The sequence below is a fragment of the Felis catus genome, chromosome D3, assembly GCF_018350175.1.
Source record: "Felis catus isolate Fca126 chromosome D3, F.catus_Fca126_mat1.0, whole genome shotgun sequence".
Taxonomy (NCBI): domain Eukaryota; kingdom Metazoa; phylum Chordata; class Mammalia; order Carnivora; family Felidae; genus Felis; species Felis catus.
The window spans coordinates 3636209-3662336 of NC_058379.1; the positions used below are offsets into that span (position 1 = coordinate 3636209).

The following is a 26128-nucleotide window of genomic DNA, read 5'->3' on the forward strand; positions in this document are numbered from 1 at the left end:
GATGAGCTTGGTTTTGCCATTGGTCTTTGCTGTGTGAAAATGGCAGAGTAAATAATGTGCCACTAGAACTCAAGCAATGACATTACTGAACTCTGTAGAATGGTGGACATGGAAGAGAGGATGCTTTTTACCCAAAAAGACCTTCCCACAGCACCTTTAGGGGAGCAAGGACTCAGCTCTCCTCTACTTGCCCCTGATGAGAAACAGATGAAATTGGCTTGTGCATTTAACTGATTAGAACTGTGCAATATTTTTAAAGCTTTGGTAGCAAAACTTGGCAGCAACCCCATCTGAACTAATGCCAGGCTTTGTCCTACTTGGAATATGGCCACGTTTTCCTGTAGTAAGATTAATCAAGTGTTGGATTAGAGGGTACTGCCATACCCCTCACAGCAGACCTGAAGGAATAGCATATATGCTTTTCTAAATTCCTAACCACTCTCAGATGTGGAAAGATCTGGCCCAAAAGGTGTGGAAGGATTGTGGGTCTATATTAAAAAGCAGCATTTTGTTTTGAGCAAAACCCACCCACCCTGGTAATTCGTCTAATGCTGTGCACCTGTGTTCCAGAAAGTCTTTAGAAATCCAGCGTGACCTTCACTCCTACTTGATGTTCTGGGCTAGGGCATCTGCACGTGGCATCTAGCCCAGGGGGCATGTGAGACCCTGTTCTGCTCACCATGATGGGGACCCCAGATCTGGACGTGGATGAAACAGCTCCGGGGATAGAGCCTGCATTCTCACTTTCCCTGCCACCCTATTTTATGCTTAAAGTGCCTGCTTGTACCCCAGCTCCTCACAGGGGCTGTGGGAATCCCTGTATGGACAGTTGGAACCCACGAGAAAGGACCTGTCCTACCTGCCAGGAGGAGTCCTTCCCAGCCTCAGGAAACCTTTTAAGAACATGGCATCTTTTTAAGCCAAGAGATCAAAGGACAACGGGGCAGCAAAACGTAATACTGTTATTCAACACTATCTCTCACAACACTGCACCCTGTATTGACAAGGGAGGATATTTTCTTGTGTGGATCAAAATTGAAACCTGGTCTGTGACAGTGCTCTGCACCCAGATGCGTGCAGATGAGCCACCTTATCCCCCTCTGCTCTCCAGAAGGCTCCTCTCCAGATCCTCTTGTAGGAAGGAAACAGGCTAGGGAGGGTTGGTACTTGGGTCCGGAACCAAAGAGGAACAAACCTACAAAAATACCAGCAAAGAACCATACGAGCACATTACTAAACCCCACGGGTTGGCTGCTGGGGAGATGTGGAGGCCAGCCTGGATTCACACAGTGTGGGGAAGTCAAGGTCAGTGCATTTTTCTGGTCCACTCCTTACCGGACCTGTAAGACCAGGTTCTTGAGTTCATGGGTAGGACATGGACACTCCAGAGAAAGCTTGTACATGTGGAGCCAACAAGAAAGATGAATGTCAGTCCCTCAAAGAGAAGGGTCCAAGACTTACAAATGCACCCTCCAAAGGGTGAGGGGCTGAGAGTAGGGAAGCATCCTTCAGTCCCACGGTCAATATCTCGTGGTTGATACTTGTCACAAGACAATCATAGGAGGCCTTCTTCCATGGCTGACATTCTTTTAGGACTCCTGGAAAATAGAAATATTGCTAGACAAACTAGAAGGCTTTAGTTTTTCTAATTTTGCCTAGACAACCCTTCCTCCCTGATGGCTATTCTCTCATTTGTTTACTTTCTTGGGAGGTATTGGTCTCTAAGAGTGTAGAGCAATTTTAACCCTTGCCTCAGACCAGGAGCTCCACAGGAGTTAAGTTCTTGTTTTCCTAGACGGTCTCATTTCCCCTAAGGTCTTTATCCTCATGGGAGGGTGAAGGGCAGCAGTGTCTTCTGTAACTGCTTTTTGCTCTCAGGGGCCATTATTCCTGTCCTACCTTGGAGGTGTAAAAATCTCTTGCTGATGGTTCTAAAGACTGAGAGGAATTGGGATCCTCCTGCCATCATTAGCCTCACTGGGAATTGTTGGGAGTCTGGAAGACACAAAGTTTACCAGGTTAAGAAGGCAGAGCCCCAAAGTAACAGTAATTTAATGGCCACTAAGTCCCTAAGGAAAGACAAGAACTAGGTAGCATTTGGGAGTTTCCATTTAATGGAGTCTCAGATGTTTTGAGTAGTGGGGTTAAAATTATGTTGCCCTGTAGCCTGCTGGAGAAGGTCAGCCCTTGGAGATTAGGTTTCCTATCAATTTGGGGGTAGGGTGTAAACAGGCAGGTTACAGTAGCACACACATTGGACAACACTACCATTTAAAGATTTTTTTTCCACTAAGTTTGAGAGAGCACACATGTAGGGGAAGGGCAGAGCACCCGACCTGGGGCTTGAACTCCCAAACCAGGAGCTCATGACCAGAGCTGAAATCAAGAGTCAGACGATTAACTGAGCCACCCCTGCACATCCTGAGATTTCTGTTTAAAGGGCAGATTTAGGGGTACCTAGGTGACTGTTAAGCATCTCTTGATTTCAGCTCAGGCCCTGGTCTCACAGCTCATGAGACAGAGCCCTGTATCAGACTCCACATGGTCAGCACCAAGCCTGTTTGGGATTCTCTCTGCCCCTGTATATATATGTACGTATGTGTGTGTATATATATGTATATATATGTGTATATATGTGTATATATATATACATATATATATACGTATATGTATATATATACACACACACACACCGTGTAGGAAGGGACAAGGAATGTACACCTGTTATTGATGAACAAATACCTGTATCCTGGATTTCCCTTTCATTTACTAAATGCATAATATATAAATGTTCACCACCCCCCCCCCTCCTGCCAGGACCTGGCCCCACTACCCCCTTGGGGCTGCTCTTGGGGTCCTTCTGCCCCAGGCAGCAACCTGCTCTACACTGGGTCCCAATGCTGTTCGACTTCAGAATGTTTAGTGGCTTCCTTGGACTTCTGTTTCTTCCGAGATTTGTTCAGTTGACCCCCAGGAACCCCCTCTTCTTGACACCTGCTAGGACTGCTGGCGGTGGGTTCCACATTCCAGGATGCCTGGAAATGGTTCAGGAAGAAAAAGGCAACAGGCAGGTACCAACCTTTTCTTAGGTAATGACTTAGGAGGCCAAGAAAGCCAGCTTTTCCTTTTACGCTTTCTGAGCATGGGGACAGCTGTAAAGGACCTATAAATGGAATAAAGGTTAAATTATGCACCTGGTCTCCATTAAATCAACATGGGAGCATTACTGCCTAGCAAAGGTCCCTTGTGGGGAGACACTGTTACAGGGGATGGGGTGGAGAGGGTTTTATGTTCAGGGATAGAAAAGAGTATTTTCACAATGAAGGGATCATGACCTGTTCACAAATGCTTTTGCTTGAAGACTGCAGCTTCTTCCAATACCCCAACCACAATAGAGCTGCCTTTGTAAACTTTTTCACTGCAGCTGTGATCCTGGGGACAAAAACCTTCTTTTGCTCCGATGGACACCATTCACAAAGGAGTTGAATTTGCTTGCACTGTAACCTCTTAAGGTAGAAAATTGCTACCATTGAGTTTGGCATTATCTCCTGGCCTCTGGAGAGGAATGGATCTTTGGAGCCCTCTATGTCCAATAAGATACCAGACCAGCTTCATATTTCGGGGTCCGTGGGCTGACGACCTTGCATCTTCCAGTATGTGTGGGGCAGGGATTCATGTGTAATCATCCCATGACAAGGTAGGTCTCACCAGGCATTTAAGACAGTTTATTCTGTGTATGACTTTTGTTGCTAGGAAAGGTATAAATATGGGCAAAGAGGAAGCAAGATTTTTATTTGCAGATGGTTAGCATTAAAAACAAATTACCAGGGGTGCCTGGGTGGCTCAGTCAGTTAAGCGTCCGACTTCAGGTCACGATCTCACAGTCCGTGAGTTCGAGCCCTGCATCAGGCTCTGGGCTGATGGCTCAGAGCCTGCTTCCAGTTCTGTGTCTCCCTCCCTCTCTGCCCCTCCCCCGTTCATGCTCTGTTTGTCTCAAAAATAAATGTTAAAAGTTACCAACTTTCTAAACTGTAACTTTTTATATAATTTGTATGTATACAAAAAGTTGACCTTTTAAAATATTAAGCATTCTTGGCTCAGTTAAGCAGCCACCTTCTGCTCCAGTCATGAGTTCAGTTTGTGGGTTTGAGCCCCACATTAGGCTCTGTGTTGACATTTCAGAGCCAGGAACCTGCTTCCGATTCTGTGTCTCTCCCAGCCCTGCTAGAGCCCTGTGCTCTAAGAAAATTTAAAATCTCAGGCATTATTTGAACCTATACATCTTCACTGTTGCTATCGTGTTTTTCTTTTAAATCCCACGCTGGCTGAGACTGGCAGCATGTGGACATGCCTGTTCCAGAAGTGGCCTATCAGTCTCCTGAGCCCGATTGTGACATCTGTGCAAACATTGGAATTCGTAACTATTAGCAAATAGCACACTTGCAAGTGTAGAATCTCTGGTTTTGCAACACTGCAAAACTTGAACCACATCATGCCCAGAAAGTCACGATCCATAATCTCTTGGGTGGTGGTAGATCTCCGTATTGCACTTGCAGATTTCCTACTTGTATCTCCATTTTGAGAACCGTTTTCAATTATCTGGAGTGTAGAAAGGCTAGGAGGTTGTTTTCCTGCTCCCTTCCCATCCATTCAAGCCTCAACCTCCCTCCTCTTGTTCCACTCCCCCTGTCCATGACCAGGTATAGCTTTGTGAACACATGGCCCCTATAGTCCCAAAGGGACCCTGGCTTAGAGTTTCATGCTCTGTCACTATCTTGAAATTATTTTGGAACATGGGCTTTTGACTTGTACCTACTGCCCCACCATCTGTTTGGTAGTGGCTACAGTAGGCTCTTCAGCTCTGTGCTGTGGCCCTGGCTCCAGTCTACTGCTATGTTCCTGCTGTGCTCACACCCTCCACGGAGCCCCAGCTCACCAGGGTCTAGAAGGGCCTGAGAGATCCCTAAGAGTTGTCCCTCCAACTTTATGGCAGACCCTTCCCTCAGTTACAGTAGCTGGCTTCCTTCCTGTTTCTCCCCTCCCCAGACACTCCCGTGACTCCTTCATTGGCTTCAAAATTCTCAGGCCTTCACCAGCATAATTTAGGTCAAGAAATAATACCTTGAGACAAATGAAGCAGAATACAGTCAAAGCAGTTCGGACAGGGAAGTGCATAGTGACACAGACCTACCTAAAGAAATAACACTGCTAAACCTCTATACAGACTTAAGAGCAAGCCCTCAACTGAAAGTTACACAAATTCCTAGAACGTCTAAATATTTGTAATCCAAGGACCAGACAGCCTCCCAGGTGAAGTCTATGAAAACATGAGTAACTTTCTCAAAAATTGAAAAGTTCCCTATTTTATGAAGCCAGCATTACTGATGCCAAAAACACACACTGCAAAAGCAGCCAATGTTACCGATGAACATAATATCCTCAAATTATACCAAATTCAACCATATATTTAAAAATTTTTTCAACGTTTATTTTTGGGACAGAGAGACAGAGCATGAACGGGGGAGGGGCAGAGAGAGAGGGAGACACAGAATCGGAAACAGGCTCCAGGCTCTGAGCCATCAGCCCAGAGCCTGACATGGGGCTCGAACTCACGGGCTGCGAGATCATGACCTGGCTGAAGTCGGAGGCTCAACCGACTGCACCACCCAGGCGCCCCTCAACCATATATTTAAAAAGGACTACATATATATCATGATCAAGGGGGATTTATTCCAGCAATGAAAGGATGGTTCTATATCCACACACCAGTGTGGCATACCTTCTTGATACAGAATCCAATATCCATTTATAAAATATTTCTAAACACAATGCCATAAGTGGCCAACTCACAGCTAACATCATAGTCCACCGTAAAAACCTGAGAGCTTTTCCTCTAGGAATAACACAAGGATGCCCACCTCTGGCTACCATATTCAAAAGTCCTAGCAACTAGGCAAAACAAAAGGCATCCAAGTTGGAAAGGGAGAACAAACTATTCGCAGATGCCATGAGATATATATATCAACCCTAAAGGCTCCACCAAACAACTACAATAAAGGAATTCAATAAAGTCCTAGAAGATGCCAAATTAACATAATTTAATGAAGGGGAAAGACTTGAAGTCTGAAATAAGAGGATGACATGTATGATAAGGTATCCTCATGGATTGGAAGAATAAAATGTCTGTACTCCAACCAATCTGTCAAAATACCAATGGCATTTTTCACAGAACGAAGAATCCTTAAATTTGTATGAAACCAAAGAAGGCCCCCAAATAGCCAAAGCAATCTTGAGAAAGGAAAACCATGCTGGAGACATCCTGCTCCCTGATGTCAAGCTATACTACAAGCTATAGCAATCAAAACGTTATGGTACTTGTACAAAAATACACAGGACAAAGAAGCAGAGGGCCTAGGAATAAGCCTATGCATATATGGTCAATTGACCTATGACCAAGGAGCAAGAATGGGCAATGGGGAAAAGACCATCTGTTCAGCAAATGGTATATGGTTTAAGAAAGGGGTCTAGGTTTTCCAAAACCAAAGTGAATTAAAAATGGATTAAGAAGTTCTTTGACTTTGGTCTTGGCACCACTTTTTTGTACCAGTCACCTCAGGCAATGGCAACAAAAAACAAACGGGCTATCACCCTAAAAAGCTTTTGTATAATGAAAGAAACCACCAAAACTAAAAGGCCACCTACTCAGTGGGAGAAGATATTTGCAAGTCATTTACCTTATAAGCGCTTAATATCCAAAACAGAGTAGTAGGACCCTACGCATTCCTCCTCCTGTGGTTACAACTGAATAACACATCAGCCTACAGAACCCAGAAAATGACCCCAAGACTGGCAGAATAAACTAGTAGAGAAGAGGCCACATCAAAGAAAATGGGAAGGGCAGAGACAGACTCCCACACAGTAGGGAACCCCCCCCCCCAAGATGACATTTGGCTTTGCAAGTGAGAGGGGCTGAATTTCATAAGTTCTTACACCAGTGGCAACCATAGCCTAGATTTTTTTTGAGAGCAAGTGAGCACAAGCATGGGAGGGGCAGAGGAGGAGAGACAGAATCCCAAGCAGGCTCCTTGCCATCAGCATACAACCCTATGCAGGGCTCAAACTCAGGAACCGTGAGATCATGACCTGAGTCAAGATGAAGGGTGATGCCTAACCAACTGTGTCACCCAGGCACTCCTAGCCTAGAATTTTAAAACTTGGTGGCTGGGCTCTGGTAGGACCCAGAGGGCATTAGGAAGTGGGGTCCCCACCCTTAAAGAGACAGCACTGCAAACAGTCAGCTGAGATCAGCATGGAAACATTTTGTAAAACATCTGGGACATACTGTAGGTAGAATAAATGTACTCATCTCAGAGTATGGCCTGGAGAGGCAGAAATCATGGGAAAGCCCTGCTAGGAACAAAGATGCTTGCACGCACCATTTGCCTCCCCCAGCCCCCTCTGGGAACTGTGTGTGGACACTCACTGCCTAACTTACACCAGTATCTGCCCCCCTAATGCGCTTGGGGGATGCACCCTTCCCAGTCACCCTTGTCTCAGTCCCAGTGCTGTGGGTCCCCTTCTCCAAAAGACTGGTGCAAACCCCAACATCTGGTCTCCCAACCTGTGCATTTTGTAGGAACTCATTTTGGGGCATTAGGTCTTCTTTCACAAGAAGACTACCACATACCTGGTTAAACCACACCTCACACAGCTAGGGACCAATCACTGCCCCCAACTGGCAAGGAGAGCCTCTGTAGACAACTGGACTGAAGAAACAAGAGGCCAGACTCAATGAGAGGACACACATACACAGAAGACACTTCTTGAGGTGCCAGGACCTGGAGAACAGGGGGCACTACACGACCTCTATCTTCATAAAACCACCACTTTCAAGAGCAGCAGACATAGCTGACTTAACACAAAAATAGGGGAGCAGGTCCCAAATGAAAGAACAGGACCAAACAACAGCAAGAGACTTAAATGGATAGAGTAACATGGTGAAGAACATAAAGATACTCATTGGCCCTAAGACTGGAGGACACCAGTGAGACCCTTAAAGAGAAAGAGAAAAAAAAGACACAATCAGAGATGAAATTAAAAATATACTTGGTGGATTAAATAGGCTGGAGGAATGAATGACCTGGAGGACAGAGTAATGGAAATTAATAAATCTGAGCAAATGAGAAAAAAATTAGGGGACTCTAACTCCATTAGCATAATAACACACTATAGGGATCCCAGGTAGAGGAGAGAAAAAGGGACAAAACATTTGAAGAAGTAGCTGAAAACTTCCCTAATCCAAGGAAAGAAACATATCAAGATCCAGGAAGCACAAAGATTCCCCCCCCCCAAAAAAAATCAAGACAAGGAGGTCCATACCAAGACACAGAGTAATTAAAAAAATTTTTTAAAGCAGTAACAGAAGACCGTTACATACAAGGAAAACCCCATAAATCTCTCCAATTCTTCAGAAACTTGGCAGCCCAGAAGACAGTGGCATGATGTATTCAAAGTGCTGCAAGGGAGAATCTGCAGCCAAGAATATTCTATCCAGCAAGGAGTAGATAAAGAAGGAGAATTTCTCAGACAAAAACTCAAGGAGTCTGTGACTGATAAACCAGCCCTACAGGAAATATTAAAAGGGACTCTGAGTAAAAAAGACCATAATCAAGAGCTTGAAAAGTTGGGATGACAAAAGCAGTAAAGTATCCATAAAAATGAGGCAAGGGATTCATAAAAGGATGTAAAATATGACACCATATACCTAAAAACATGTGGTTGGGAGGGGAGGAAAGAATGGGTTTAAAATTAAGCAACCCTTAACTTCATATAGGCTGCTATATACAAATGACATTATACAGGAACCCGATGTTAACTAATCAAAAACCCCTATTAGACCTACAATAAATAAAATGAAAGGAATCAAAGTATATCGCTAAAGAAAGTCAACAAACCCTGAAAGAGCAAGGATTCGAGGAAAAACTACAAAAACAATGACAAAACAAGTACTAAAACGGCAATAAATACCTATCAATTACTTTGAGTATAAATGGGCTAAGCATTCCAATCAAAAGACCTAGGATGTCAGAGTAGATCAACAAACAAGACCTCTCTGTATGCTGCCTACAAGAGATTGATTTCAGGCCTAAAGACATCTGCAGATTGAAAGTGAGGGAAGGGAGGAACAATTGTGCAAATACATGTCAAAAGAAAGCTTAGACTTTAAATAGACTTTAAAACAAAGACTGTAACAAGAGACAAAGACTATTTAATAAAGGTGACTATCCAATAAAAGGATAGGACAATTGTAAATATATGTACACCTAACATGCAAGCACCCAGATACCTGAAACAGTTAAAGGAAATAGTAGGGGACTTTAAACCCCCACCTACATCAGATCATCCAAATAGGAAATCACCAAGGAAACAGTGGCTTTGAATGACACACTAAACCAGATGGGTTTGACAGCTATATTCAGAACATGACATCTTAGAGGCACCTGGGTAGCTGAGTCAGTTAAGCATCTGACTTTGGCTCAGGTCATGATCTCATGGTTTGTGAGTTCGAGCCCTGCGTCAGGCTCCGTGCTGACAGCTCAGAGCCTGGAGCCTGCTTCAGGTTCTGGGTCTCCCTCTCTCTCAACCCCTCCCCCACTTGCACGCTCTCAAAAATAAACATTAAAATTTTAATTAACAAAAGAACATTACATCCTAAAAGAATTCACGTTCTTTTCAAGTGCACAAGGAACATTCTCCAGAATAAATCACGTCATAAAACAAGTCTCAACAAATTCAAAAAGATCAAAGTCATACCATGCATCTTTTCTGAACACAACACTATGAAACCAGACATCACAAGAAAAAATCTGGAAAGATCACAAATACATGGAGGTTAAATAACATGCTACTAAACAATGAATGGGCCAACCAATAAATCAAAGAATAAATTTAAAAATTACACTTTCAGGATCATATCCCACTGGCATGCAGAGGGACTGGGGTCTCCTGAGGGACACGGCTGGTACCATGTTCCACCCTCCACTTTCGCAATCGCACTCCTGGCAGGCAGTTGATTGGGAAGCATGGGTGGCCACAAACTGTGTCTTTCCATGTGAAACAGAACACGATCCATAACCTGGAGACAGGGGGTGGAAAACCATTACTGGCTGAGCATGCCCCACTGCACAGCAGGGCAGGCATACAGCCGCATCATGGACCACAGGGCACTAGCCTTCAAGGCTATTAATATGGCCTAAACATCCAAGCTCCACACTCCCCCAAATTTGTTGTAGACCAGTTTGAGCATCTCAATGTCCCCAAGAAGTGGTCCTCACCCGGAGCCTCCACCTTTCTATTTTACGGATCACAGGGCTGCCACATCTTGACCTGAATCTGGAACTAAGAAACTAACCTCTAGGGAAAAAATGAGCCTTTGGGCCAGAATCTCCTTAAACAGGAATCATGAGCATAGTGATCTGCATATAGAACATTGTGGGTTCCATATTCTTCTGTACTTCGAAGTCTAATCTGTCCTATTGTTTCCTTTTCCTTTACCCTGATAGGAATATACAGAGATTGCCTACATCACAGAGAATATAAAATGTAGTTCGGATGAAAGCTGTAAAAAGAGCCACAGACCATAGTTTGGAATCTGTGCACTGGGAAGATGGCAGCGTAGGAGGACGCTGAGCTCACCGCGTCCTGCGGATCACTTAGATTCCACCCACACCTGCCTAAATAACCCAGAAAATCACCAGAAGACTAGCAGAACAGATTCTCCAGAGCCAAGTGCAGACGAGAGGCCCACGGAAGAGGGTAGGAAGGACGAAGGACAGAGAGACAGTGCACTCTACACAGACTGGCGGGAGGGAGCCGGGGCAGAGGGGCAGCCCGCCAACCAAGCAGAGGCCCTGAGTATGGCTGGCAAAAGTGGAGGGGCCAGACAGCAAGCGGGACTTAACATCTGGGAGGTTATAAGTTAACAGCTCTGCTCAGAGCAGGAGGGCTGGAGGACAACAGGAGGGAGAGTTGAGCCCCAGATGACAGAGCTCAGCTTGGCGGGGAACAAAGGTGCTCACCATCGCTATCTCCCTTGCCCATCCCCCAGCCAAAATCCCAAAGGGAACCAGTTTCTCTCAGGGAACTTGCTTGCACTGGGCAAACACCCAACACTGTGCTTCTGTGGATCCATCCCTCCAGCGGCAGCAGGTCTGACTCCCTCCCGGTGCCACACGGCCCCTCCGGAAGATCTCGGAAGGAAAAGCGAGCTGAGCCTGTGCCTCCCGCCCCCGTGCACCATGCCTATCCACCCCAGCTAATATGTCAGATCCCAAGCACCACAAGCCTGGCAGTGTGCAAGTAGCCCAGATGGGCCACGCCACCCCACAGTGAATCCCACCCCTAGGAGAGGGGAAGAGAAAGCACACACCAGTCTGACTGTGGCCCCAGCGGTGGGCTGGAGGCAGACATCAGGTCTGACTGCGGCCCCACCCACCAACCAGAGTTATTCAAGACAGCACAGGGGAAGTGCCCCACAGTCCTGCACCACTCCAGGGACTATCCAAAATGACAAAACAGAAGAATTCCCCTCAAAAAAATGTCCAGGAAATAATGACAGCTAATGAACTGATCAAAAACGATTTAAACAATATAACCAAAAGTGAATTTAGAATAATACTCCTAAAATTAATCACTGGGCTTGAAAACCGTATAAAGGACAGCAGAGAATCTATTGCTATAGAGATCAAGGGACTAAGGAACAGCCAGGAGGAGCTAAAAAATGCTATTAATCTGCAAAATAAAATGGAGACAACCATGGCTTGAAGAGGCAGAGGAGAGAATAGGTGAACTAGAAGATAAAATTATGGAAAAAGCTGAGAAAAAGAAAAATCCAGAAGTATGAGGGGAAAATTAGAGAACTAAGTGATGCACTAAAGAGAAAAATCTACGCATAATTGGTATTCCAGAGGAGGAAGAGAGGGAAAGGTGCTGAAGGTGTACTTGAAGAAATAATAGCTGAGAACTTCCCTGATCTGGGGGGAGGAAAAAGGCATTGAAATCCAAGAGGCACAGAGAACTCCCTTCAGACATAACTTGAATCAATCTTCTGCATGACATATCATAGTGAAACTGGCAAAATACAAGGATAAAGAGAAAATTCTGAAAGCAGCTAGGGATAAGCATGCTCTAACATATGAAGGGAGACCTGTAAGACTCGTGACCGATCTCTCTACTGAAACTTAGCAGGCCAGAAAGGAATGGCAGGAGATCTTGAATGTGATGAACAGAAAAAATATGCATCCGGGAATCCTTTATCCAGCAAGTCTGTCATTTAGAATAGAAGGAGAGATAAAGGTCTTCCCAAACAAAAACTGAAGGAACTCATCACCACTAAACCAGCCCTACAAGAGATCCTAAGGGGGGATCCTGTGAGACAAGGTACCAGAGGCATCACTACAAGCATGAAACCTACAGACATCACAATGACTCTAAACCCATATCTTTCTATAGTAACACTGAACGTAAATGGGCTAAATGTGCCAACCAAAAGATGTAGGGTATCAGAATGGATTAAAAAAAAAAAGACCCATCTATTTTCTGTCTACAAGAGACTCATTTTAGAACTGAGAACACCTTCAGATTGAAAGTGAGGGGGTGGAGAACTATCTATCATGCTACTGGAAGTCAAAAGAAAGCTGGAGTAGCCATACTTCTATCAGACAAACTAGACTTTAAAGGCTGTAACAAGAGATGAAGGGCATTATATAATAATCACAGGGTCTATCCATCAGGAAGAGCTAATAATTATAAAATGTCTATTCACTGAACACGGGAGCCCCCAAATCTAGAAAACAATTACTCACAAACATAAGCAACCTTATTGGTAAGAATGCAGTAATTGCAGGGGACTTTAACACTCCACTTACAGAAATGGATAGATCATCTAGACACACGGTCAATAAAGAAACAAGGGCCCTGAATGATACATTGGATCAGATGGACTTGACAGATATATTTAGAACTCTGCATCCCAAAGCAACAGAATATACTTTCTTCTCGAGTGCACATGGAACATTCTCCAAGGTAGATCATATACTGGGTCATAAAACAGCCCTTCATAAGTATACAATAATTGAAATCATACCATGCATACTTTCAGACTACAATGCTATGAAGCTTGAAATCAACCACAGGAAAAAGTCTGGAAAACTTCCAAAAGCATGGACATTAAAGAACACCCAACTAACGAATGAGTGGGTCAACCAGGCAATTTGAGAAGAAATTAAAAGATATATGGAAACAAATGAAAATGAAAATACAACAATCCAAATGCTTTGGGATGCAGCAAAGGCAGTCCTGAGAGGAAAATACATTGCAATCCAGGCCTATCTCAAAAAACAAGAAAAATCCCAAATACAAAATCTAACAGCACACCTAAAGGAAATAAAAGCAGAACAAAGGCAGCCTAAACCCAGCAGAAGAAGAGAAATAATAAAGATCAGAGCAGAAACAAACAATATAGAGTCTAAAAAACCTGTAGAGCAGATCAACGAAACCAAGAGTTGGTTTTTTGAAAAAATAAACAAAATTGATAAACCTCTAGCCAGGCTTCTCAAAAAGAAAAGGGAGATGACCCAAATAAAATCATGAATGAAATGGAATTGTTACAACCAATCCCTCAGAGATACAATTATCAGGGAATACTATGAAAAATTATATGCCAACAAACTGGACAACCTGGAAGAATGGATAAATTCCTAAACACCCACACGCTTCCAAAACTCAATCAGGAGGAAATAGAAAGCTTGAACAGACCCATAACCAGCGAAGAAATTGAATCAGTCATCAAAAATCTCCCAACAAATAAGAGTCCAGGACCAGATGGCTTCCCAGGGGAGTTCTACCAGACGTTTAAAGCAGAGATAATACCTATCCTTCTCAAGCTATTCCAAGAAATAGAAAGGGAAGGAAAACTTCCAGACTCATTCTATGAAGTCAGTATTACTTTGATTCCTAAACCAGACAGAGACTCAGTAAAAGAAGAGAACTGCAGGCCAATATCCCTGATGAATATGGATGCAAAAATTCTCAATAAGACACTAGCAAATCGAATTCAACAGCATATAAAAAGAATTATTCACCATGATCAAGTGGGATTCATTCCTGGGATGCAGGGCTAGTTCAACATTCGTAAATCAATCAACATGATACATCACATTAGAAGAAAAGAACCATATGATCCTGTCAATCGATGCAGAAAATTCTTTGCATCTTTTGCAAAAAATCTTTGACAAAATTCAGCAAACTTTCTTTAAAAAGCCCTCGAGAAAGTCAGGATAGAAGGAACATACTTAAAGATCATAAAAGCCATTTATGGAAAGCCCACAGCTAACATCATCCTCAATGGGGAAAAACAGAGCTTTTTCCCTGAGATCAGGAACACGACAGGGATGTCCACTCTCACTGCTGTTGTTTAACATAGTGTTTCAAGTTCTAGCATCAGCAATCAGACAAAAGGAAATCAAAGGCATCAAAATTGGCAAAGATGAAGTCAAGCTTTCACTTTTTGCAGATGACATGATGCTATACGTGGAAAATCCGATAGACTCCACCAAAAGTCTGCTAGAACTGATACATGAATTCAGCAGTTTCAGGATACAAAATCAATGTACAGAAATCAGTTGCATTCTTATACACTAATAATGAAGCAACAGAAAGATAAACTGATCCCATTCACAATTGCACCAAGAAGCATAAAATACCTAGGAATAAATCTAACCAAAGATGTAAAAGATCTGTATGCTGAAAACTATAGAAAGCTTATAAAGAAATGGAAAAACATTCCATGCTCATGGATTGGAAGCATAAATATTGTCAAAATCCCAGACTTTAGCCTCTACTACAAAGCTGTAATCATCAAGACAGCATGGTATTGGCACAAAAACAGACACATAGACCAACAGAACTAGACCCACAAACGTATGGCCAACTAATCTTTGACAAAGCAGGAAAGAACATCCAATGGAAAAAAGACAGTCTCTTTAATAAATGGTGCTGGGAGAACTGGTCAACAACGTTCAGAAGATTGAAACTAGACCACTTTCTCACACCATTCACAAAAATAAACTCAAAATGGATAAAGGACCTGAATGTGAGACAGGAAACCATCAAAACCCTAGAGGAGAAAGCAGGGAAAGACCTCTCTGACCTCAGCCGTAGCTATTTCTTGACACATACCCCAAAGACCAGGGAATTAAAAGCAAAAATAAAAAGCTTCTGCACAGCAAAGGAAACAACCAACAAAACTAAAAGGCAACTAACAGAATGGGAAAAGATATTTGCAAATGACATATCAGACAAAGGGCTAGTATCCAAAATCTATAAAGAGCTCACCAAACTCCACACCCGAAAAACAACCCAGTGAAGAAATGGGCAGAAAACACGAATAGACACTTCTCTAAAGAAGACATCTGGATGGCCAACAGGCACATGAAAAGATGCTCAACGTTGCTCCTCATCAGGGAAATACAAACCAAAACCACACTCAGATATCACCTCACGCCAGCCAGAGTGGCCAAAATGAACAAATCAGGAGACTATAGATGCTGGAGAGGATGTGGAGAAACGGGAACCCTCTTGCACTGTTGGTGGGAATGCAAACTGGTACAGCCACTCTGGAAAACAGTGTGGAAGTTCCTCAAAAAATTAAAAATAGACCTACCCTATGACCCAGCAATAGCACTGCTAGGAATTTACCCCAGGGATACAGGAGTACTGATGCATAGGGGCACTTGTACCCCAATGTTTATAACAGCACTCTCAACAATAGCCAAATTATAGAAAGAGCCTAAATGTCCATCAACTGATGAATGGATAAAGAAATTGTGGTTTAGGGCGCCTGGGTGGCGCAGTCGGTTAAGCGTCCGACTTCAGCCAGGTCACAATCTCGCAGTCCGTGAGTTCGAGCCCCACATCAGGCTCTGGGCTGATGGCTCAGAGCCTGGAGCCTGTTTCTGATTCTGTGTCTCCCTCTCTCTCTGCCCCTCCCCCGTTCATGCTCTGTCTCTCTCTGTCCCAAAAAAATAAACGTTGAAAAAAAAAATTGTGGTTTATATACACAATGGAGTACTACGTGGCAATGAGAAAGAATGAAATCTGGTCCTTTGTAGCAACGTGGATGGAACTGGAGAGTGTTATGCTAAGTGAAATAAGCCATACAGAGAAAGACAGATACCATATGTTTTCACTCTTATGTGGATCTTGAGAAACAGAAACCCATGGGGGAAGGGAAGGAAAAAAAAAAAAGTTAGAGTGGGAGAGAGCCAAAGCATAAGAGACTCTTAAAAACTCAGAACTGAGGGTTGATGGGGGGTGGGAGGGAGGGGAGAGTGTGTGATGGGTATTGAGGGTACCTTTTGAGCACTGGGTGTCGTATGGAAACCAATTTGACAATAAATTTCATATTAAAAAAAAGGAATCTGTGCTTAAGTAGGAGATGCTTGATGGGGGCTTTATCATGGAACATTACTTTGCTTACCTTCTGTCAAAAGAATAATTGTCTAAATGTAAATGAAACAAATGAGCTTTTTCAGTTGACCACACTCCTAAAAATAGCATTTTCTTCTGGGATTGCTACTAAAGGATATTTAAGTGAAATAAAGGGTATTCATCAGAACTACTATATCAAGTTGTATTTTAAAAACGTCTTTCAGGGATGTAAAGTACCCTACAGTCAAGGAGTTGATTTTTTTTTTTTTCAGATTACCTTTTTTTCAGAATACACGTATTACCAAATATAAGAATCCTATCACTTGGGACTATTTTACATGTGAGGAAACATTTAAGAAACTTGTCCAAAATCACACTCCCAGTAATGAGTAGGACTTTGATTTCAATGTCTGTATAATCTAAAAATCTTAAACTGCTATGCATATATTTAATAGAACATTTTTAAAATGCAGAGAAGAAAAAAAATCCCATTACCTGGAGATAAGATAATCCTTTTCTCTTTTAATCTTTCTAGATGTATATGCCTATTAACATATATTGAGGCTATATGGATCAATAGAATGTAGAGCTCAAATCTCTAACATGTAAAGATCGTGATGCATAGTGCCAGTGGCTTTCCAGAAAGATTGTAAAATAGCAAGACTAACGGAGGAGAGTGTCAGTCTCATTTGCCAGCACTGAATATTCTCTTCATTAATAAATAATTCATGCTTCACATTTAAATATCTGCCATTAATATATGTAAGCTGTGGTGCAGACATTAAATTGTTTTTATTCATTGCACCTAAAAAGTACCTGCCGCAGGGTAGTTGAATGTTTAGCCAAGCTTCACTCTGTTATTAATATGTCATAGTCTTGGTGGTGCATAAACGCTTGAATGTTTTTTATAGCTCACAGAAACGTCTCTGGTACATAGAAGTAATTTCTGACCTTTTATTTTCACACCTGGAAATAACACCTGGTGTTGTTGAGAAAGGTGAAGACAGGGGGCTGAGGGACCTGCTTAAAACCGTAACCACTTGTGTTACTTTGATCTCCTTTTCACTTTATAAACTTTTACTTTGGAATCTGAAAAATGGTTAACTTGAATCTCAGAAGGAGAAAGATGCTAAAATCATGGGTCTAAAGAACTAGAAAGCAGTTCATGAGAGGCATTTTTATGTACAGTTAGCCGTTTAATTCTTTATAGATTAGAAACTGAAGCTTGGAAATTGCAACAGCATTCCCAGATTTGCACAGCTAACAAATGGTAAAGACATAATTCGGGACAAGGTGTACCTAAAGATATTCATTGCTGCTATTAATAAAAGATTATAGCTTTGTTTTGATCACTTCTTGACCAAAACAATGCTGTTGAGACATTACAACTATTATTATAGCCATCATAGTATTAATCTTCATCAGAACTAATTGCCACTCAGCTGTTTATAATTACATGTAATAACATATTTGTGCTAAAAAAATTTCATGGGAAAACAGTGAAAGTGAAAGCAATCCAAAATCTTTGGGATGCAGCAAAAGATGTTCCAAGAGGAACATTTATAGCAATACAGGCTTACCTCAAGAAGCAAGAAAAGTCTCCACCTAACCCTATACCTAAAGGAGATAGAAAAAGAGCGAAACCCAAACCAGGAGAAGGAATTACTAAAGAGTGGAGCAGAAATAAATTATATTGAAACTGGGAGCTGTTCCTTGACAAGATCAACAAAATTGGTAAACCTCTAGCGAGATTCTTCTCACACATGCACACAAAGATGACTGAAATAAAGTCAGAAATATAAGAAATCACCACCACCACAGAAATACAAATGACTGAAAAATATTGTGAAAAATGACATGCCAACAAATTGGACAACCTAGAAGAAATGTATAAATACCTAGAAACATATAACCTACCGAAATTGAAGGAAGTAGAAGATTTGAACAGCCCAATTACCAGCAATGAAATGGAGTCAATAAAACTCCCAACAAACAAAAGTCCAGGAATAAACAACTTCACAGGCAAATTCTACCTGACATTTAAGAATACCCACCGTTCTCAAATTATTCCAAAAAAATAGAATAGGAAGGAAAACTTCCAAATTCATTCTATGAGGCCAGCATTACCCTGATACCAAAACCAGATAAAGACGAGGAGGAGAAGTAGGAGTAGAGGCCAATAGCTCTGATGATCGTAGGTGCAAAAATCTTCAGCAAAATACCAGCAAACTGAATCCAACAGAACATTAAAAAAAAAATAAAAGGATTAAGACCATATGATCATTTCAACAGATTCAGGAAAAACATCTGACAAAGTACAACATCCATTCATGAGAAAAACCCTCAACAAAGTAGGTCTAGAGGGAACATACCTCAATGTAATAAAGGCCATATCTGAATAACCCACAGTTAACATCCTTCTCAGTGGATAAACACAGTTTTCCCAAGGTCAGGAACAAGACAAAGATGTCCATTCTCACCATTTTTATTCAATACAGAAGTCCTAGCCACAGCAATTAGAAAGCAAAAACAAAGGCATTCAAGTTAGTAAGGAAGAAGTAAGGCTTTCACTGTTTACAGATCACATGATACTATAATGGTACTATACATAGAAAACCCTAAAGACTCCACCAAAAAACTGCTAGAACTGATAGGATACAAAATCAATGTACAGAAATCTGTTGCATTCTTATACACTAAATGCAGAAGAAATTTTTAAAAATCCTACTTATAATAAAAAATACCTAGGAATAAGCCCAAGATGTGAAAAACCTATACCCTGAAAACTAGAAACTGAACACCACACCAAAAAATGGAAAGACATTCCAGCTCATGGATTGGAAGAATATTGTTAACGTCTATACTACCCAAAATAATCTACCGATTTAATGCAATCCCTAACAGAATGCCAACAGCATTTTTAACAGAACTAGAACAAACAATTCTGAAAGACCTCAAACACCAGTGCAGTCTTGAAAAAGAAAAAAACTGGAGGCATCACAATTCCAGACTTCAAGAAATGTTATAAAGCTGCAGTAATCAAAACAGTATAGTACTGGCACAAAAATAGACACATAGATCAACAGAGAATTAAAAAGTCAGAAATAAACCCACAATTACATGGTCAATTACTCTTGGACAATAGAGGAAAGAATATCAAATGGGAAAACGGGAAAGTTACTTGCAAAAGAACGAAACTGGACCCCTTTACTCCACCATACAGAGAAGTTTTTTAAAAAATGGTTTAAAGACCTACATGTGAGACCTGAAACCATAAAAACCCTAGAAGAGAACACAAGCAGTGATTTCTTTGACATCAGCTATAGAAACCTTTTTCTAGAAGTCTCTTGAGGCAAGAAAAATGAAAACAAAACTACTGGGTCTTCATCAAAACAAGTAAAAGGCCACCTACGGAATGGGAAAAGATGTTTGCAAATGACTTATCTGATAAAGGGTTAGTATCTAAGGTATATAAACAACTGCTACAATTTAATACCCACAAAATCTAAAAATGGGCAAAAGATTTTTCAAAAGAAAACATCCAGATGGCCAGACGCATGCAAAGATGCTCAGCATCACAGAAATACAAATCAGAACCACACTGAGATACCACCTCACACCTGTCACAATATCAAAACACAAGTATTGGTGAGGATGTGGAGAAAGGGAAACTCTTGTGCACCGCTGGTGGGAAGGTAAACCACTGCAGCTATATACTGCAGGAAACAATATGGAAGTCCCTCAAAGAATTTCAAATGGAATTGCCACACAGCCTGGCAATTCCACTGTAGCTATTCATCCGAAGAAACAAAAACACCAATTTTAAGAGCTCTACGCACTCCAGGTTCCCTGCAGCATTCTTTACAATAACCAAGACTTAGAAGCAACATAAGTGCCCACCCATAGAAGAAGAAAGACGATGTGGTATCTATAGATGTGCGCATGTACATGGGCACACACAGACACAAATATTCACCCATAAAGAATCTTGTCATTTGTGACAACACGGATGGACCCATGGTGTATTATGCTGTCAGAGAAAAATACCGTATGATTTCACTTACATGTGGAATCTAAAACTTGAAAGACTCAGAAACAGGGAACAAACTATTGGTTACCTGAGCAGGGATGAGTTTGGGGGTGGGGGGCGGGCAGGTGAAATCAGTGTAGGGGATTAAGAGGTAAAAACTCCCAGTTATGAAATAAATCATGGGGATATAATGTACATCACAGGGAATACAGTCAGTGATGTTGTAATAACTTTGTATTGTGACAGATGGTAACTAAACTTATTGCCAGAATCATTTGGTAATATATAAAAATATCAAATCATGATGGGAGCCAGGGAAAGCAGTGGAAGAGGAGGATCCTAAGTTCACCTCGTCCCAAGGACACACCTAGGTAAGAGCTCCATCAGTGCACCTGACCTGGAAAATGACCTGAGACAGGCACAGTTAATCATAGAGAGATGGGCACATCAAAAAGGGTAGGAAGAGTGGAGATGCCACCGGGCACTGAACTCTTGAGGAGACTGACCACAAATAGGAGGGACACCACAAGCACAGGGAAGGGAGAGCAGTAGACTCCACACCAGGCCCCCTAACATGGGCACCTGCACTGAAAAGACAAGTCCCTAGGACATTTGTCTTTGGGTACTTTAAATATCAGCAGGCTCAGCTCTGGGAGAGCCAGAGAATGATAGGAAACAGTGTCTCTGCCCCCCCCCCCAAAGAGCCAGTGCAACAAAACCCCACGGGGACACAGCACAGGAGCAGCAGTTTAAAAAGTGCCTGTGATAGAAAACTTATTTACTGATCTCAGAACATGTGCTGGAGGGTAAGGGAGCTTTGAGAGACTTCCCCAACAACAAAAGAGCTGGCAGGCACATTCCTCTCCCCTAACTCCAGCCTAGGTATCTGGATACCTGCAGGAACCAGCATGATGACCGGACACCCAGCTGGCTAACACCTCTTGCCCCCACATCCTCCTGCAAATCCATCCCATCCAACACAACTCAGCAGGAGTCCCTCCAAAATGGCACCTGACATTTCATTCTGCCAGCAGCTCTGGTAGTGACCCCGGACAGCAGCCAGCACCACTCCAAAGTGACTCTTGTGCCCTTGGAGAGAGGGGAAGGTGGCCGTGCCCACCAGTTCAACTGCAGCTCCAACAGGGGGTGGGGGCAAGTGTCTGGTACGACTGCTCCCCCACCCCACCCACCACCAAAGACCTCACAGGGTGCAGCACAAAGAGAGCCCTGTAGTTTGGTGTCACCGCCACCCCAACATACACACTGGGACAGGCACGTGTTCTGACTGCGGCCCCTGCCCACCAACAAAGGCCTCTTGGGACAACACAGGGAGAGAAAACATCTGACCTGACCCAACTACAAGTCCCAGGTGGCCCCGGGTTGGCCCCATAAAAGCACAAGGACAAAATCCTGCCATCAACAAAGGGAACCAGTGCAGCCAACTAGATCAAAGGGAAATGCAGCTAAGCCACAACAGGGCACATGAAACATGCACAGGAGAAAGCCCTCAAGTTCCCAGTTCTGCTGAAGAGGCACCATTGCATTGCAGGACCTCTTCCTCATGAGGCCACTATTTTTAAGACCAGAAGATATAGCTGACTTTCCTGTGACACCCAGAAACACAGAGAGGTGGACCAAATGAGGAGACAAGGAATATGTCAAACTTCAAAGAGAGCAGGACAAAACCACAGTAACAGGGCCAAAAATTAAAAAAATGAAAAAGAGAACCAATATGGGGGAGAAAAGAGTGAAGGATCTCAAGGAGACCTTCCACAGAGACAGAAAAGATACCTATTTTTAAATTTAGAGATGAAGAAGTCACTAAAATTAAAAATACACTAGAGAGAATAATAGACTAGAGGAAGCATAAAAACAGACCAGAGAGCTGGAAGACAGGAACAGAAAACCACCAAGTTGAAGAGTTTAAAGGAACTCAGTGATATCAAGCATATAGGGATCCCAGAAGGAGAAGGGAGGGAAAAGGGGGCAGAATTTCTTTATTTGAAGAAACAACAACTTAAAACTTTTCCCAATATGGGGAAGGAAACAAGACATCCAGACCCAGGAGGCACAGAGAGCCTCTGACAAAAATCAACCCAAGGAGGTCCACACCAAGACATGATAATTAAAATGACAAAAAAGTAGTGATAAAGAGAATTTTTAAAGCAGCAAGAGAAAAAGACAGTCACACTCAAAGACCCCAGAAGTCTACCAGTGGATTTATCAGCAAAAACTTTCCAAGCCAGAAAGGAGTGGCATGATATATTCAAAGTCCTGAAAGGGAAAATCCTGCAGCTAAGAATACTCTGTCCAACAAGGCTACCTTTCAGAATAAGAGATAAAAATCTGGGCTAGTATTACTTCTATCAGACAAAATAGACTCAAAAACAAAGACTGTAGTAAGAGACAAAGAAGGACACTACACAATGATAGAGGGAAACATCCAGCAAGATGTTACAATTATAAATATGCACAATATGGGAACACCCAAATACATAAAACTATTAACAGACAGGAAGAAATTGATAGTAATACAACAGTAGGGGACTTTAACAACCCACTTACATCAATGGACAGACCATCCTAGACAGAAAATCAATAAGGAAACAGTGCCTCTGAAAGACTTGTTGGACTAGGTGGATATAACATATTCAGGACATTCTATCCAAAAACAGAATACATTCAAGTGCACGTGAAACATTCTCCAGAATAGACCATGCATCAGGCCACAAAATTAGCTTCAACAAATTCCAAGACTGAAATCGTATTCCTTTTCCAACCACACCCATATGAAACCAGAATCACAAAAAATCTGGAAAGAACACAAATACATGGAAGCAAAATAACATCCTACTGAACAGTAAATCAGCCGAGATATCAAAGAGGAAGTTTAAAAAATACACAGAGACGAATGAAAATGAAAATACAACGGTCCAAAATCCTTGGGATGCAAAAAAAAAAAAAGCTGTTCTAAAAGGGAAATTTACTGCAATACAGGCATCAAAAAGAAAAATCTCAACTAAACCATTTAACCTTACACCTACAGGAGCCAGAAAAAGCGCAAAGCCAGTTGAAGGAAAGAATAAAGATAGAGCAGAAATCAATGAAACAGAGACTCAAAACAGCAACAGATCAGGGAAACCAAAAGCAAGTTTTTGGCAGGATCAACAAAATTGATAAACCTCTAGCCAGACTCAACAAAAGACTCACAATCAGAAATAGAGAAACTGACGCCACAAAGATACAAAGGGTTGTAAGAATATTATGAAAAATTCTATGCAAACAAGTTGGAAGAAATGGAGAAGTTTAAACACACCAATTACTAGCCATTAAATTGAATGAAAATAACTCCCAGCAAACAAAAGTCCAGGACCAGATGGCTTCACAGGTGAATTCTACCAAGCATTTAAAGAAGAATTAATACCTATTCTATTCAAACTTTTCCAATAATATGAGGAAGAAAAACTTCCAAGTTTATTCAAGGAGGCCTGTATTACCAGATACCAAAACCAGATAAGACACTACCCCCCCCCCCCACCAAAAAAAAAGACTGCAGGTCAATATCTCTGATGAACACAGATGTAAAAATTCTCAACAAAATATTAGCAAGCCAAATATGACAATACATTTAAAAAATCATTCAATACAGGGCACCTGGTGGCTCAGTTGGTTAAGTGTCAGACTTCGGCTCAGGTTATGATCTCATGGGTGAGTTCGAGCCCCACATTGGGCTGTCTTCCTGTCTCTCTGCCCCTTCCCTGCTTGCACACACACACTCTCAAAAATAAAACAAGCATTAAAAAAAATCATTACAATTAAGTGGGATTTATCCCAGGATGCAGGGGCAAATGTGGTTCAATATTTACAAATCAATCAAGGTGATACATCACCATTAACAAGAGAAATGATTAAAGCCATATGGTCGGTTCAACAGGTGTAGAAAAAGCATTTGATAAAGTACATCATCCATTCATAAGAACCTTCAACAAAGTAGGTTTAGAGGAACCATACCTCAACATGCTAAAGACCGTGTGTGAAAAACCCACAACTATCATACTCAATGGGGAAAAAGTGAGAGCTTTGACCCCAAAGCCAGGAACAAGACAAGGATGTCCACTCTCACTACTTTTATTCAACACAGTACTAGAACTCCTAGCCACAGCAATCAGACAAGAAAAGCCATCCAAGTTGGTAAGAGAGAAGTAAAAACTGTCCCTATTTGCAGATGACATGATACAATATATGGAAAGCCTGAAATACTCCACCAAAAAAGTACTAGAACTGGTAAATTCAGTAAAGTTGCAGGATATAAAATTAATGTATCCTGTTGTGTTTCTATACTAGTAATGATGAAGAAATTACAAAAACGATCCCATTTACAATTGCACCATAACTAATAAAATACCTGGGAATAAACTTCACCAACGAAGTGAAAGACCTCTACTCTGTAAACCACAAAACACCAATGAAAGAAATTCAAGAGGACACAAATAGAAATCTAGTTCATGCTCATGGATTTAGAGAATATGTTAAAGTTCATACTACCCAAAGCAATCTTCAGATTTAATACAACCCCTATCAAGATACCAACAGCATTTTTCACAGAACTAGAATAATTCTAAAGTTTACGTGAAGGACAAAAGACCCCAAATAGCCAAAGCAATCTTGAGAGAGAAAAGAACTGCAGGTACCCCTGCCCCAGATTTCAAGATGTACTACAAAGCCATGGTAATCAAAACAGTACTGGACTGGCACGAAAACACACACACATACATCAGTGGAACAGAAGAGCGCGCCCAGAAATAAACTCGTGCTTCTATAGTCGATCTATGACATAGGAGGCAAGAACATACACTGAGAAAAGTCTCTTTGACAAATGGTTCTGGGAAAACTGGACCGCTTTCTTACACCATACACAAAAATAAACTCTCACAATGGATTAGAGAATTAAATGGGAGGCCTGAAATCATAAAAATCCTAGAAGGGAACACAAGCAGTCATTTCTTTGGCATCAGTTGTAGAAACATTTTTCTAGATCTGTCTCCTCTGGCAAGGGAAACAAAAGCAAAAATAAACTATAGGGCCTGCACCAAAATAAAAAGCTTCTGCACAGCAAAGGAAACCATCAACAAAACAAAAGGCAACCTACTGAATGGGAGAAAATATTTTCAACGATAGATCTGATAAATTGTCGATATCCAAAACATATAAAAAATTACGTAACTTAACACACAAGAAAACAAGTAATTAAAAATAAGCAGAGAACCTGAATAGACACTTTCCCAAAGACAACCTTCAGACGGCTGGCAGGCATATGAAAAGATTCTCAACATCACTGATCACCGGGGAAATACAAATAAAAACCACAATGACCTATCTTACACCCGTCAGACATCTAAAATCAAAACTCAAGTATTGGTGAAGTTGTAGGAAAAAAAGGAACCCTCGTGCATGGTTGGTGGGAATGCAAATTGGTGCAGCCACCATGGAAAACAGTATGGAGGTACAACAATACATTAAAAATAGAGTTACCGAGGCAGCTGGGTGGCTCAGTGGGTTGAGCATCCGACTTCGGCTCAGGTCATGATCTCGCAGTTTGTGGGTTCGAGC

General features: G+C 41.9%; 2 long non-coding RNA genes across 4 annotated transcripts in view; one reads left to right on the forward strand and one right to left on the reverse strand.

Moving 5' to 3' along the window:
• The window catches only part of LOC123381119, a 67697-nt gene extending 66150 nt beyond the window's left edge, over positions 1-1547 (forward strand). The window contains exon 2 of the long non-coding RNA XR_006587666.1: positions 1-1547. This is a non-coding gene — a long non-coding RNA (uncharacterized LOC123381119).
• Positions 945-26119, reverse strand: LOC123381118. 3 transcript variants are annotated; one of them, XR_006587663.1, is made up of 6 exons: positions 26051-26119; positions 9960-10135; positions 3080-3163; positions 1900-1995; positions 1462-1598; positions 945-1195 (listed from the first exon to the last, which is right to left on the reverse strand). It is a non-coding gene; the product is annotated as an uncharacterized LOC123381118 (long non-coding RNA). The 3 variants fall into 3 exon arrangements; XR_006587664.1 differs by lacking the exon at positions 1900-1995; XR_006587665.1 differs by lacking the exons at positions 9960-10135; positions 26051-26119 and adding an exon at positions 3336-3925.
• Positions 26120-26128: the final 9 nt, after the last annotated feature.